Source organism: Lissotriton vulgaris, chromosome 8 (genome assembly GCF_964263255.1).
Source record: "Lissotriton vulgaris chromosome 8, aLisVul1.2, whole genome shotgun sequence".
In the NCBI taxonomy this organism is placed as follows: domain Eukaryota; kingdom Metazoa; phylum Chordata; class Amphibia; order Caudata; family Salamandridae; genus Lissotriton; species Lissotriton vulgaris.
The window spans coordinates 54,640,332-54,654,413 of record NC_141696.1 but is presented as its reverse complement, the minus strand read 5'-3'; positions in this window follow the sequence as shown (position 1 = coordinate 54,654,413).

Sequence of the window (14,082 nt, the reverse complement as noted above, 5' to 3'; positions counted from 1 at the left end):
GGGTGGGCTCTGCTTGTGATAATGGTCACATGGGGGGGTCGCTTCTTGCATGCAGGGCCCCCCAGGCTCGCCTCTGGCCTACGGGCCTTCTTCGCCTCGCGGGTGGGCTCTGCTTGTAGGGACAGTGCCTGGCAGGTCTTCTCACGCTGCGGGCACATCGCCTTTCGCTGCGGGCTCACCTCCTGCGTTGGACCCGCCACGGGTCGGCTCCTCAGCTGCGGGGTCGAGGTGGGCACTCGGCTTCGGTGTCTTTCACTGGCGGCCTCTCCTGCCCCGCGGGTGGGCTCCGCGTGGACTTGCTTTATTTTGTGGGGGCGTCCAGTACTGGCTCGGTGGCGGCCGATGCGGGTGGGCTCCGCACGGCTCTTTCTTCACCTCCAGGCAGGGGGGGCCACACGTTGGGCACGAGAGGTGCGGGGTAGGCTTCCCGGTCACCTCCGGCTGTGTCGCGGGGCTCCGACGTGCCCACAGGCTTCTCGGCGCGTCGCGCCATGTTGCAGGGGGTGCCCTGTAGGCGGGCAGCTCTCTCCCCCTTTCTTCCAGATGCTTGGCAGTGGCACGCACGGGCGTCACTACCGACCTCATCGCCATTGTAAAGATGGGGCCCCAGGCCCGCATGATGAAATAAGTGCGACACGGGACACCAGTTGGGGATGGTAATTCTGGCCTTGAGCACGTGCGCTCGGGCTCTTTTATTAGCAGCGTCACCTGACCCAGTGACGTCTGTGGTGGATGGATGCAGAGTGTGGGGTTATATGGCAAACAACTAGACTGTGTCCTGGCAGGACACTACAGGAGGGAAGAGAGCCTGCATAAGTGCCATTTAACCGCTTGGCCTCCCGCTGACGCCTGATTCACGTGCTACCGAAATCCACCCCACCCCCTCCACCTACTGGGACATTGGCTGGGATAAGGTGGGGGCGATGGCCTACGCGGCCTGCCTGGAGCCCAGGTGAGGTGAGAGAAGGTCTACTGACCTGCCCATCAGAGCCCAGTATTGTTCTTCCCCTGCCCTCTACCCTGCTGGACTCTGCATATTCTCACGACCCTGCAGTGTGCACTGTCTGCCACTGCAAGCTCTCCGGCTGTGTGGCCTTCTGCCGAGGGAAGAGGAAGGAGAGTAGGGTGAAAGAAGGCGCAGAGTGAGGGGGCAGAGATAGAATGAGCAGAGGAGAGTTTAAAGGGGGACAAAATAGAGACAGAGGGGTAAGCACAGACAGAGATGGGGAAGACAGCTATGGAAAGAGTAAGAGAGGCACAGAGATGGCAGATAAGAAATAGAAAGGGTGATAGTAGAGGATTATAGGATACCTTTGGGGTAAAGAAAGTGGGGCAGCGAGAGAAATGGATACAAGTGGGAGAGAAGTGAGTGGGGGAGGGATCGAGAGATTAGAGATGTGAAGATTGACAGAGAGTATTTGTCTGTTTGTTTGTGTGCGTTTGCCTGGTTGTGTGTATGTTTGTGTGTGAGAGAGAAACTTAATCAGAGAGGAAGAGAATCAGGACACCCGGGAGGTATGTGAAAAGAAATGCACCTAATACTTGTTCTTAATGATGCCATGCCAGTCTCTTTCATCCTGGTGCACATTGACTCTTAGCCTGAAAGTGCTAATAGTGCTGTTGATGGCTTGGCTGCATTCAGGGTTTAGAAGCTCCTTGCATTGCTCCCAGAAGTACTTCACACCACCCTTTATTAGCATATGCACCTGTTTATCTGTACATATGGAAAGCTAGAGACAACTGTCAAGGGCAATGCAAGGGCAAAATGAATACTCAATGGAAGGGTTTTCTATCATCATGTCTTACCCCGCCTCTAACCCCGCCCACTAGCCACGCCCCTAACTCAATTTAATGAGTACATGCACTTATTTTTTTCCATTTAAAGCACTGCTAATACCTGTAGCATTAGCCCATTAGTACGAGGCGCTCCAGAGGGAGTCAGCCGAGGCCTGCAGAGGAATATACTTGTAAAGAAGTCCCTTTCACAGATAGATGCTAGAACTGACATGGAGGCGGAAGGACACAGCTAATATATTCAGTGTAAAAAATTTAGGCGACTGGTCTGATTTTCGACAAGATTGACCAAGCGTCAGGCCATTGGCTGCAAGGCTGAGCAAAGTAAGCCAATGAATGTTTAGCAACTGCCCTGTCAAAAACCGGACCTAGAAAGGCACGCTGATGTGTGCACGTGAATGCTACTTCAGTCCGGGGGCTGAGGGATACGGGCACCTGCGTCGTGACGCTGCTGTGATTTTTATTTTTTTACTTACCCTTCCAAGATGGTAGACAACATCACACACTTAAAAGCGAGCAGCCCTAGAGCAAAAATCGCTGCCAGGCTCTCCAGGAAATGTAAAAAATATTACATTATTTATTTCACAAATGTGATGGGAGGTTTGTGGGAAAAAGAGAAGATTGGGTGGGTGAAAACGCAAGGAGGACTACAGGGAGTAGGGTGGGCGAGCAATGAAGACACGAGGCAGGGGAAGGAAAACAATGTGGAAAAGGCCAGGTGTGGGGATGACAAAAGCAACAGATGAGCAGGGGAAGGGAGGAATACCGTGCACATGAGGAACGGGTAATTTATTTTTTGGGGGAGCAGCACACAAGAGAAAGAGCAAGAAAATGCTGCAAGAGGAATTAAAAAGCAGTTATTTGAATGTGAGCATTTTGAAAATACAAGTCATCCAATCAGAATGATGGCAGAGTGCTGGGCTCCAGGGGAGGGGCGAATACAAGAAGAGGAAGTAAAAGCATTGAATAGGAAGCAAGCAAATGGTACTTTCATGAAAGCCAACATGGACTGACCCAAAGCCACTGTAAATAATAGTACTATACAGCTAAAAGCTATCTCTAAGCAAAACTTAACAATATGTCTTTTCAACAACAGACAACTAAAAACTGTCAATACGCGAGGCCTAAATAGTTGTTAGTAGATGGTTAGGAGTTGCAATAAACACAAACATAGTGGAACTCTGGACATATGGCTAGTTAGGTCTGGGTTGCAACTTTTTTTTGCTGCTTAATTTGACTGAAGGCAAGTGACCTCAGGGGAAGCTTGGGGTCACGTGGGGCAGGACTGTTCTAGTTTCAGAGTTTGTGTGGAAGGCTACTGTCCTGTAAAACTCCCATATTTTTTTTATATACTGCATCTTACTCCAGTTCTGCTATTTTTAAACGCTGTAAACCATGAATATTACTATCACCCAGATTAATGGAACTCAATTTTCAGACCTCGAAATTATAGAAGGCTGACATGTCCTTGCGGTGAAGCAAATTTCTTATATACAACAGACAGGTTTCAGGTTGAGGTCTGGTTTTTCACAGCTGAGCTGATGTCAGTGACCACGTCATGAGTGATGCAATATATGAGGTAATAAGCAGTGCATTGCGGAGTGTAAGCTATTATTAGCTGAGCTAACTATAACTTCACTGAATTTCACTGGTTTTGTACAAGTGAAATGTGAGCCTAAATATAATGTCCCTGTAACTTTTGTTTTCTTCAGTTAATTTCTACTTTTTTTAATGTTGTTTCATAACTATAACGACCCTGTAACCTTTGTTTTTGTAAGTGAATTTCTAAGAGTTTTTAAATTTTATTTCCTGTTACCTGTAACCTTTTTAGAGTGAGTATGTGAGTGAGTTCATGAGTGTTTCACTGGGTGTGTGAGAGAGTGTGTGAGTATCTCAATGGATGTATGAGTGAGTGTCAGTGTGCATCTGGGAGTGGCTGCATAAGTGTCTCACTGAGTGTGTGAATGGGTGCGTAAATGTCTGAGTGGATCTGTGAGTGGGAGTGTCTGAGTGGGTGCATGAGTGTCTGAGTGGGTCTGCGAGTGAGTGTATGTGCCTGAGTGGGTCTGTGAGTGGCTGTATCAGCCTGTGAGCGGGTGCATGAGTGTCTGAGTGAGCGTCAGAGTGCATTTGTGAGTATCTGAGTGGGTCTGTCAGAGTGTGAGTGAGTGCCTGAGTGTGTATGTGGGTGTCTAAATGTCTGAGTGGGAGTGTCAGTAGCTTGTGAATGACTCATTCACAAAAGAACAGCACCTGCCCTTTTATCCAGCAAGAGTCCACAGTTTTGCTCAAAATATCTACCCAAGTGGAGCATGTCACCAGTGACCTTGTGTGCATTTAGGCAACTTTGTTTCTGGTGCAGCTTTATCGAGAAATATGTGATAACATAAATTTTCCTCTATAGAAGACAATGTTCCTACAAGGAGATAAATCTCCACCAAACAAGGGTCTTTCAATCTCCACCAAACAAGAGTCTTTCCTCTTAAATATATGAAGTAAGTGCTTCTTTGTTTGGTGGAGATGTCCTCATATTCCTGTACATCAAAAACTCCTCACCAAAATTAACGGGGAAACGCGTTGAGGTGCCGCTTGTTAAGCTGTTTATCATCCTGCAAAAGGCAAGAAGACCTTTACATACTATTACTGTGGGAGGGGCCAAAAGGGCAAAGCTTCCAAAGTGATTTGCACATTTCGATATTCGAAGTTGTTTAAAGAGAACCATGAACTGTGCTCTCACCAGGACAGGACAAGAAAGAACCAACTCGTCACAATCACATACAGATTGCGCTCCCATAGATCAATGACGCATTCACCTCCACAAAGGAGTTCAGATAATTTTTCAATACGGAATTTCAGAGAAAACACACTTGTTTTGCCTTTACCAAGCCCAGGATTTAGCATCATGTGTCTACTTTACAGAAGTGGAGTTTTAACGGGGGCACCTGTTATGTTTACATGTGTAAGTGCTTACTGATGAGGTTTATTTTTAGTGAAAAGCGCATCAGGGCCAGAACATCCCCGCGGGCCCCATCCCTGGGGCCCAGTCTTCATTGAATAAGGGAGGGGGCTGCATGGCACCCTTATCCATGCTGATGTTGGCCCCACAGGACTCCATCCCCCAGGGCATGGCTTCAGTTTAACAGGGGAGAGTGGCCATGTGGCCCCCCTCCCTGGGCTGAATTCGACCCCAACAACCCCATCCCTCGGGGCATTGCCTTAATTGAATCAGGGAGATTTACCATGCAGCCCCCTTCCCCTATAAGCCCTGAGGCCCAAATCCCCAGGGGCCCGGCCATGTGTGTAGGTTGGGGCCTACGGGAGAGCCTCAAGTCCCTCACAGTCCCAGCCAGCTTCCGGTCTCCTGTGGGAGCCGGCATTGCTGCTGCACTCAGTGAGCTTCTGGAAATGCAGTTCCTTGTGTGCAGGAGAAATAGTTTAATCTCTTTCCCTGTCCACATGTCTGCGGGCAAGGAAAGAGATGAAACGTTCACTTCAGCAGGCGGGAGCACTTTGACAGCTCCTGCCTGACGCAACCGGAGTGTTTGCCTTTGCTTGGCAAACAGCTATGCCCGGTGGGTGGGCACCCCAGGACAGAGCAGGAGCCAGCCCTGGGGGATGTAATTCCCCAGGGCCATGTATGTGTTCAAGAGGGGTGCCATGCAACACCCCTCCTTTCTTGTGTATGGTCCTCCCCAGGGAGGTGGTGTTCGCCAGGTCAAGAACAGCCTGTGAGGGTGCCATATGGCTCCCTTATGTCTAAAAAAAAAAGAAGGCTCCAGGTAGGTGGTGGTGCCCGAAACTAGGGTCCATGTGGACCCCCTCAAACAAATGTTATATTCGTTCTGGGGAGGTGGTGGTCTCCGTGGCCTGGGGGTCCACATGGCCCCCCATATATATATTTTTACATCACTGGGGAGGTTGTGTTCCCAAGGGCATAGGGTTCTGCGCACCCTGATTCAGATTAAGAAGAGCCTGTCACTTTTATATGACTATTGGCATGCTCCCAGGACATAGCCCACCCGGGACATCATGGAAAACAAGTGCAGGAGACTGCACTTTTTTTTTCAATTCACTGCGATATTTGTGAATATTTTGTGAAAATATCCGAGAATTTTATAAAAGCTGTCGGGGTCCCTCTGAGACCTTCAGACCAAGACTTCATGTCAGGGTTTTCTTACCCTGCCCCCTTTTCTTTATTTTCACTTTTTTTTGTGGGACTCGGCTGGCTGCCAACACTTCCTGGTTTAAGTGTTGGCAGCCAATCAGAGCTCTGCCGATCTCTGCACAAGCTTGTCCTTATTTGTGAAGACTTCACAATACCAGATATGTAATTTTGAATTTCCTTTAATGTCACACAAACTATTGAATGGATTTACACCAAATAACAAAAGTGCAACTGCAGAGCGAAAGCTGGCTTTCTGTCAAATTTGTTGTAATTATGTTCAGCGGTTCGGGCTGCAGATGTGTCTAAATAGTCTATGCGAATTAATATGGGAAACCCCATTTTTTTAACCACCTTTTATCTTATCCTCCGCTTAACAGATCATCCCAAAACTTCCCAGGCACAACAAGACCCAACATGACACTTTTGGCGGAAAATTTCATGAAGATTCGTCAAACGGCACCAAAGATATAGGCAAGTCAATAAACACCTTTCCTATGGAAACATGATCTTAACTATAAGTACCTATTGACGACCAGCCAGTAGGTAGTTATAGTTAGGACTGAGTTTCCATAGGAAGAGCATTTTTTTATTACAACTTTGGCGTAGTTTGATGAATCTTTATGACATTTTCGAAACTAATTCTTTGTTCATTTCAGCTCCTATGTTGAAAGTTTGGGGGTGATTCGTCAAGGGGGGCCGAGAAAAGAGGGGGTCCCAAAACGTGTTTTCTCCATGTTAATTTCCATTGGAAACTTAAGACAAGGCTTCAGGTTGAACGGGTGAACGGAATTACCCCAAATTTGGCAGGGAGAAGGGTCTTGGTCTAGAAAGCACGCTTTTGTTTATTTGGTGTAAATCCGTTCAGTAGTTTTTGAGAAATATCAAAATTTACAGATATTGAAATTTGAGAATTCTGACATCTGATTGGCTGAGGCGTTACGAGCATGAGCTTGTTGCTGATTGGCTGCGAGCGGTGCGAGCGGTTGCAACTAGGAAGTGTTGGCGGCCATTTTGTGATTCCATTGAAGTGCGTAAGGGGAAAAAAGGGCGAAAAAAGTGGGAAAGAGGACGGTAGGTGCACTGTAACCTCTGTGGGGTGTTTAGGGTGTGCTATAGAGGGGTGCAAAGTGAACTACTCATACCTACCGGTCTGAAAGTGGTGGGCTATGGAAATTAAGCAAGGTATTGCCTAGAGTCTGATTCTGCTAAGGTGAGCTGGTGCGGTACTCAGGGATTAAAGTGTGAGCCCAAATTGTGTGTGTTATGTTGTGAAGTCATGTGCCGTGGCCGCTGCAGTACACCTGTGGAAGTAGTTTCAGCATGTGTTTATACCTAGTAGGATGAACTATTGACTTGTACTGGCCTGAAAGTCCTTGGTACGGAAAATATGTGAGGTACTGTCTAGAGTCTCATGCTGCTAAGCTGAGCTGCTGCCGGACTCGGGATGAAAGTGTAAGCCCAAACTGTGTGGCATATGCTGTGAAGTCATGTGCTCTGGGCACTGTGCCATACCTGTGCAAGTAGTGTGAGCATTTAGTTATATATACCTGGATGAACTTTTGTTTCGAACATTGTAGCTAGTGTATGGTGCTTAGGGGGTATTTTAGAGGGAGTGCAAAGGTAAATTTGTGCGTATCAAATCAATTCAGTATTTGTGAAGTGCTAACTACTCACTCGTATGGGTCTGATGGTGCAGGGGCGTAAACTGAGCTGCTGACGGACTCCCGGTAAAGCTGTTGAACTACTGACCCCTACCCGTCTGAGAGTGCGGGGTATGGAAATTAAGTGAGGTATTGCCTAGAGTGTCATGCTGTTAAATTGAGCTGCTTCAAGACTTAGGAATGAAACTGTGAACCTAAACTGTGTGTGCTATGCTGTGAAGTAGTCATGTGCTCTGGGTGCTGTGCCACACCTGTCCAACTTGTATATGGTGCTTAGGTGGTGTTGTAGAGGGAGTGCGAAGGTAAAACAATACGGTATTTGTAGAGCACAAACTACTCACGTCTATGGGTGAGTAGAGCCGGGGATCAAAGCAAGAGCTCTGTGGTGCTCTGTGGTGCAAAGTGAGATAGTCTGGCCGCTGCGCCACAGTTGTGTGGAGAATACATTTTGGAGAGGGTCCGGGAGTTAACTTTCTCTTGCCCTAAAATAGCGGGCCTAAGTTGTAAGTTATAGGGTGGCTCTAAAAAGAGCTCTTGTGTTCATTAGTTGGAGCTACATATAAGTGCGGATGCACAGCTTCAAGGTATTCAGGAAAACTCAGTTTCCCTGATCTGTGAAGTGTACTCCATCACTTCGGTAGATATCCGCCATATCAAAACGTATGTTGTAGTTGTAGATGGACCCCATTTTGTGGTCCCTGAGGTATGAAGACACAGCTTTGTTGACTTTCTTCCGAGATTTTTCAATCTGAGGACAACATTGTTTGGACCATTTCCACTTCTGTCTTTGGCATATATTGGAATATACAAAGACAAAAGGCAAAAGTAACATCAATTGTCCAAAGGTGTCCTTCATAGGCATTTCTAAACCTATTCCAGTGAATGTGCCTAGGTAGTTTCTACCACAGTTCACAATCATGAGGTCAGGGTGTTGGAGATGCAAACAGGTTTTAACCAAAGGCAACAATTGGTGCCACTTCAATCCTCTCTGTCCAAACCATTTAATGTCCACATTTTGTAAACCGAGGTCTAAGTCAATACGTCTCTGTTCTGCATACCTCTTGCACTCAAAAACATAGCTATGTCCTACGATCCACACTAGCATTTTGAAGGTATAGCTGGAAGGTATGGAAAGATGTCCGTAGCTCATGCAGTTCCTTCGTAGAATAAGAGACATGTTTAAAGATGGGAAATTTGTTTTTTTCACTTACCAAACGATACCTGATTGGGAGATGAAAAGCATTGTTTTTTTTAAATTAAGGTGCACATTTGTTTTGTGGAAAAGCATATTTGCGATTGGTTAGGAAAAAGCAGTTTGAACGTGGAGTACATATTATAGGATAACATTTGCTCAACTCAACCACACCTGCTACTTGCATTTGGAATGCAGAGTATGTATGTTCTTATATAGCGCTCGACTTACCCTAGGGCATCTCGGCGCTTGCATTGGGAACCCGTCCTGGCTTTTTCCCTGTGAGATAACCCGTACTGGGCATCCCCAAGGTGAAAGCCAGGCATCCTGCCGCAGGGGGCCATTGTGGAGATTAAGCAAGCTCATTGCCCAGAGCTGCATAGTGTGAACTCGTGCTTAGAGTGGGCACCGAAGCGAGAATTATCAAGTCCGTGGACAATTGGGCTCAGGACCCTGCCGCGTCGGGAATCAAACCCTGGTCCCGGGTCTGACCTCTGCTTCAGGGTATGCCTCCTCTAACCAGTGAGCCACAGTGCAGAACAATATTGTTGGGTTTAAAAAAATTGATGAACTTTTAACCTGCATGTGTTGTAGAATGTTCTAGAAAGTGTGTTGATAGAATACATTGCACTTCTTACTTCTATGTGTCCTTAAGTATTATAAAACTGTTTATATGGAAAATTAGAAAGACAGTAATAGAGAGAAGTTTTAAAACCTAAAAGAATCGGGGAACTATTCTAATTTGTTCTTTACATGTACTTATGTGTGGAAGAGCAAAATTATAGAAACAACAGTACCAGGAAGAGGAAGAAGCAGGGAGTGGTGGGAGATGGGGACATTGGCATACATGTACAATCAAGTACAGCACAAGTATAGACAAACAATGCCCAAAATGAAAAACGGTGTTGGATCAAGCCCTGATCTCTTGACTGGGTGAGAGTATTCTGCTTAATTCAGAAACTCTGTCCATCACAACCCCCTGTTGTTTAATTATTTTGTCCACCATAAGCGTGGAAGGGTATACTCAGACGTGAGTCCCTTGCTCATTGCACCATCAGGATTCAAGCAAGCCGGGCCGAAGACGGCTGTAATGCCAGAAACCGGTCCCCGGAAGCTTGTTTCCTTCCCAGTGAAAGAATTGGCTTGGTAGTTTGGTCTGCCCTGTTCCCATGATGCACTGGGCCAGGGACAGACTAATTTGCATATAGCCAGGTTCTGAGCTGGGATGGTGCAGTGAGCTAAAAAACGGTGTTGGATCAAGCCCTGATCTCTTTACTGGGTGAGAGTATTCTGCTTAATTCAGAAACTCTGTCCATCACCACCCCCTGTTGTTTAATTATTTTGTCCACCATAAGCGTGGAAGGGTATACTCAGATGTGAGTCCCTTGCTCATTGCACCATCAGGATTCAAGCAAGCCAGGCCGAAGATGGCTGTAATGCCAGAAACCGGTCCCCGGAAGCTTGTTTCCTTCCCAGTGAAAGAATTGGCTTGGTAGTTTGGTCTGCCCTGTTCCCATGATGCACTGGGCCAGGGACAGACTAATTTGCATATAGCCAGGTTCTGAGCTGGGATGGTGCAGTGAGCTAAAAAACGGTGTTGGATCAAGCCCTGATCTCTTGACTGGGTGAGAGTATTCTGCTTAATTCAGAAACTCTGTCCATCACTACCCCTGTTGTTTAATCAAAATGAAACACACCAACAAGGAGATAAGTCACACAACCCGGCAACATCACACCACTGAATGAGCATAGATGAAAACCAAGCTGCATTCATACAGGATGTGTACAAAGGCCATTTGTGGGTGTTGTGGGATGTGTGCGACCGTGGTCATCATGGATGAGATGTCCACATGTGGCACATGGGCGGGTTCACTGTGTGTTACGTTGCCAAAGAGCTGGTCCTCCCTCCCACAAGCCTACACACTTTTGTATGGTGCGCTGTTGTATCACGTGCACTCGTACGGCACAGCATTGTAATGTGTATTTCGGCATGTCCTGCAGCATTCGAAGTACACCATGAGAGTGCTGTTTGGTGGTGGTGTATGTCACTTTACAACATCGTCTGCTGCGGCCCTTGTGGCAGGCCACAGCAGAACACAGAGACACACAGGCATGTTTGAGACACCTCGTTTCACTTGCCGGGTAGGCACACTCCTGCGCTGACCTGTGTAGGCCAGACCAGCACACGTGTGTTGTGCTTGCAGGAGGATGCGTGCATAGCTACATGTCCAGGGTCACTGGAAACACTGAGGTGACATGGTAATGTCTGCTGAAGACAGCACACTGTGATGTTGCAGGGCATTTGCTTATTATGCTAACGCAATGACCACACGAACACACTTGCTCAGATGCTGGTTTGGGGGGGCGTTGTTGGTCTTGTTGTTGGGATGAGTCTTGTGGCCGTCATGGGTATCCCTGTATCATGCTCATTGACTCTATGGCACCTGTGGGTGTTCTGGTGTGTCTCTTCAATGTGTTTCTTTTCATGCTGCAGGTAGACGTCCTGCATAACACCAGCAGAAAGCAGGTGTAAAATTCCTGGTGGTAACAGCGGAATTAATTTCGCATTGCAGTTGTGAAAGTTGTGATGTCATTACTTCGTGTGCAGAACAATATACGGACTGGGCAGTGTATCCCGTCAAGATCCAGCACCTGACACAGTATTCCTAATCAATATAAATAGAATAAGATTTCTTCATTGATTTTGTGTGTACACTGATAGTGCAGGCACTACCTCAGTGCAATTCAGAACAGGATTTTAGTATTTAGAATAAATCGCAAAGGTGCACCTTGTGTCTTACTGTCAAACTCCAATCCTGATATGCTCCTGCTTACAGAAACTTGGCTAACCTCAGAGTCCCTTCCAGACATACTGGCAGCCCTCCCCCCTGATTACTACATTCTCCACGCCGACTGCCCTGATGACCGGCCCGGGGGTGGGGTGGCAGCCATTATACCTACCTGAGGTTGAGAACTTACTCTTCAGTGTACAAACCGACATCGGCCCCCTTACCCTTCTTCTCCTATACCGGCCTCCCTACTCTATGCCCTCTTTTTCCTCCACTCTGAGTGAACAATGGTCCACCTTGCTAACAGTGCACTCCGGCTTCGCCATTTTTGGCGATCTGAACTATTGGTTTAACAACACCAATGCCGGCTCTCACGCCACTGAGCTTTTCGAGACTCTTGAAAACCCTTAACCTTACTCAGCATGTCACTCAACCCACCCATAACAAGGGACATATTCTGGACCAAATCTGGTCCTGTAATTTGGCCTTGTCATTACCGGACATTCTTCCCTGTGCCTGGTCTGACCACCACTTGGTTGACACCGCCATCACAGTCGCCGGCCAGATCTTCACCCCTCTAATGGCCGGGGGCCAGTCACGGAAATGGAATACTTACGATGCCCAGGGCTTTCTCACCACCCTCGCCGACTCTCGCCCAGGCTCTCACCCCTCCAGCAACATCGACGAACTAGAACAAGACATAGGCTCCTGGTTAGAGTCGGCCAGCGACCAGTTTGCTCCCCTAGTTACTTTTCCTCGTACTAGGCATCGGAACTCCCACAGGTGGTTCTCGGACGACCTCAAGGCTCTTAAACTAAAAACGCGCCATTCAGAACGCACCTGGAGACGTGACTATTCTGACTCAGCCAGACTGACCTACCTGGCCACACGTAATGACTATAAATCTGCCATTAGGTCAGCCAAAATGGAACACTTCTCCCATAGGATCGCATCGGCAGCAGACACATCCAAGGAGGTATTCAGAGTCCTGAATGAGCTAACTACAGACAATAGAACCCTCCCAGCCCAGACTCCTACTCAGGACGCTTGTTACACTCTGAACTCTTTCTTTCTGGAAAAAGTCATAAAAATCAAAGAATCTATTCCCCCCCTTCCCAGTCTTCCCCCTGGATCTTCCCTCTAATAACCCTCTGACCTTCACTATCTTTCCCGCTTTGGATACTACCTCCCTAGCGGAACTTGCCATCCGTGTGAAATCTGGCTCCCCCAATGACTGCTGCCCACCCTCTGTATTGCGGATCATATGCCTTAATCTGCCAGACTGCATCTTACATCTACTCAACAGATCGCTCAGCAGTGGCACTTTTCCCACATCCTTTAAGGAGGCCATTCTTGTTCCCCTCCTTAAGAAACCAGGTGCCGACCCTGCAGAGCCATCGAATTATCGTCCCATCTCCCTCCTCCCCTACTTCTCCAAGATCTTGGAGGCCCATGTCACCCACTGTCTATCAAATTTTATTGAATCCTCCCCCCATCTTGAACCTAATCAGGCTGGATTCCGACCTGCCCACTCCACAGAGGCTGTCATTCTGGCAGTCCTTGACACACTTAGGAGCAATGCGGACGCTGGGAGTCCGCAAGCCCTCGTCCTGCTGGATTTGTCTGCCGCGTTCGATGCGGTGGACCATAACATCCTTCTCCACCGTGTCGAGCAGGCAGGCATCCAGGGCTCTGCTCTTGAGTGGGTTAGGTCCTTCCTCACTGGAAGAACACAGGCGGTCCGCCTGGGCCCCTATACGGCTAAAAAATCCCCTACGTCCTGCAGAGTCCCTCAGGGCTCCTCCCTTTCTCCTCTTCTATTTAATTTATACCTCCGGCCATTGATTCAATCCCTTCTCAAATGGGACATCACAGTCTATAATTAAGCCGACGACTTACAGCTCATCTTTTCACTCAACTCCCCACTGGCTATCAATACGTTCCGCGCAGTTATGATTCACATCCAACTTTGGATGGACCAGAATCAATTAAAACTGAACCCCGGCAAAACCGAGCTCCTTCTCCCTGGCCTCAGCCACGCCCACTGGGGCCCACAGTTCTGGCCCTCGGAGCTTGGCTCCCCCCCTACCCCAGCTAAAACGATAAAAAGTCTGGGCGTAATCATCGACGTTGAACTTTCCCTCAAAGCCCAAGTTGGAGCGGTAATCTCATCATGCATGTTCCAACTTCGGAGGATTCGTAAAGTCCGTCACCTTCTCCCTCCTGTGGCACTCACCCAAACTGTCACCTCACTCGTGCTTTCCCGTCTTGATTTCTCCAACTCCATCTATCATGGTCTCCCACAATTTCTGTTAAACCGTTTCCAAGTCGTCCAAAATCAGGCAGCCCGCATGATTCATGGAACCCCCAGATGGCAATCTGCCAAGCCTCTGCTTCATAGCCTCCATTGGCTCCCAATAGACCAAAGGGCTGCCTTCAAGGTGGCATATCTCACTTTCAAAGCTCTTCACTGTTCCAGCC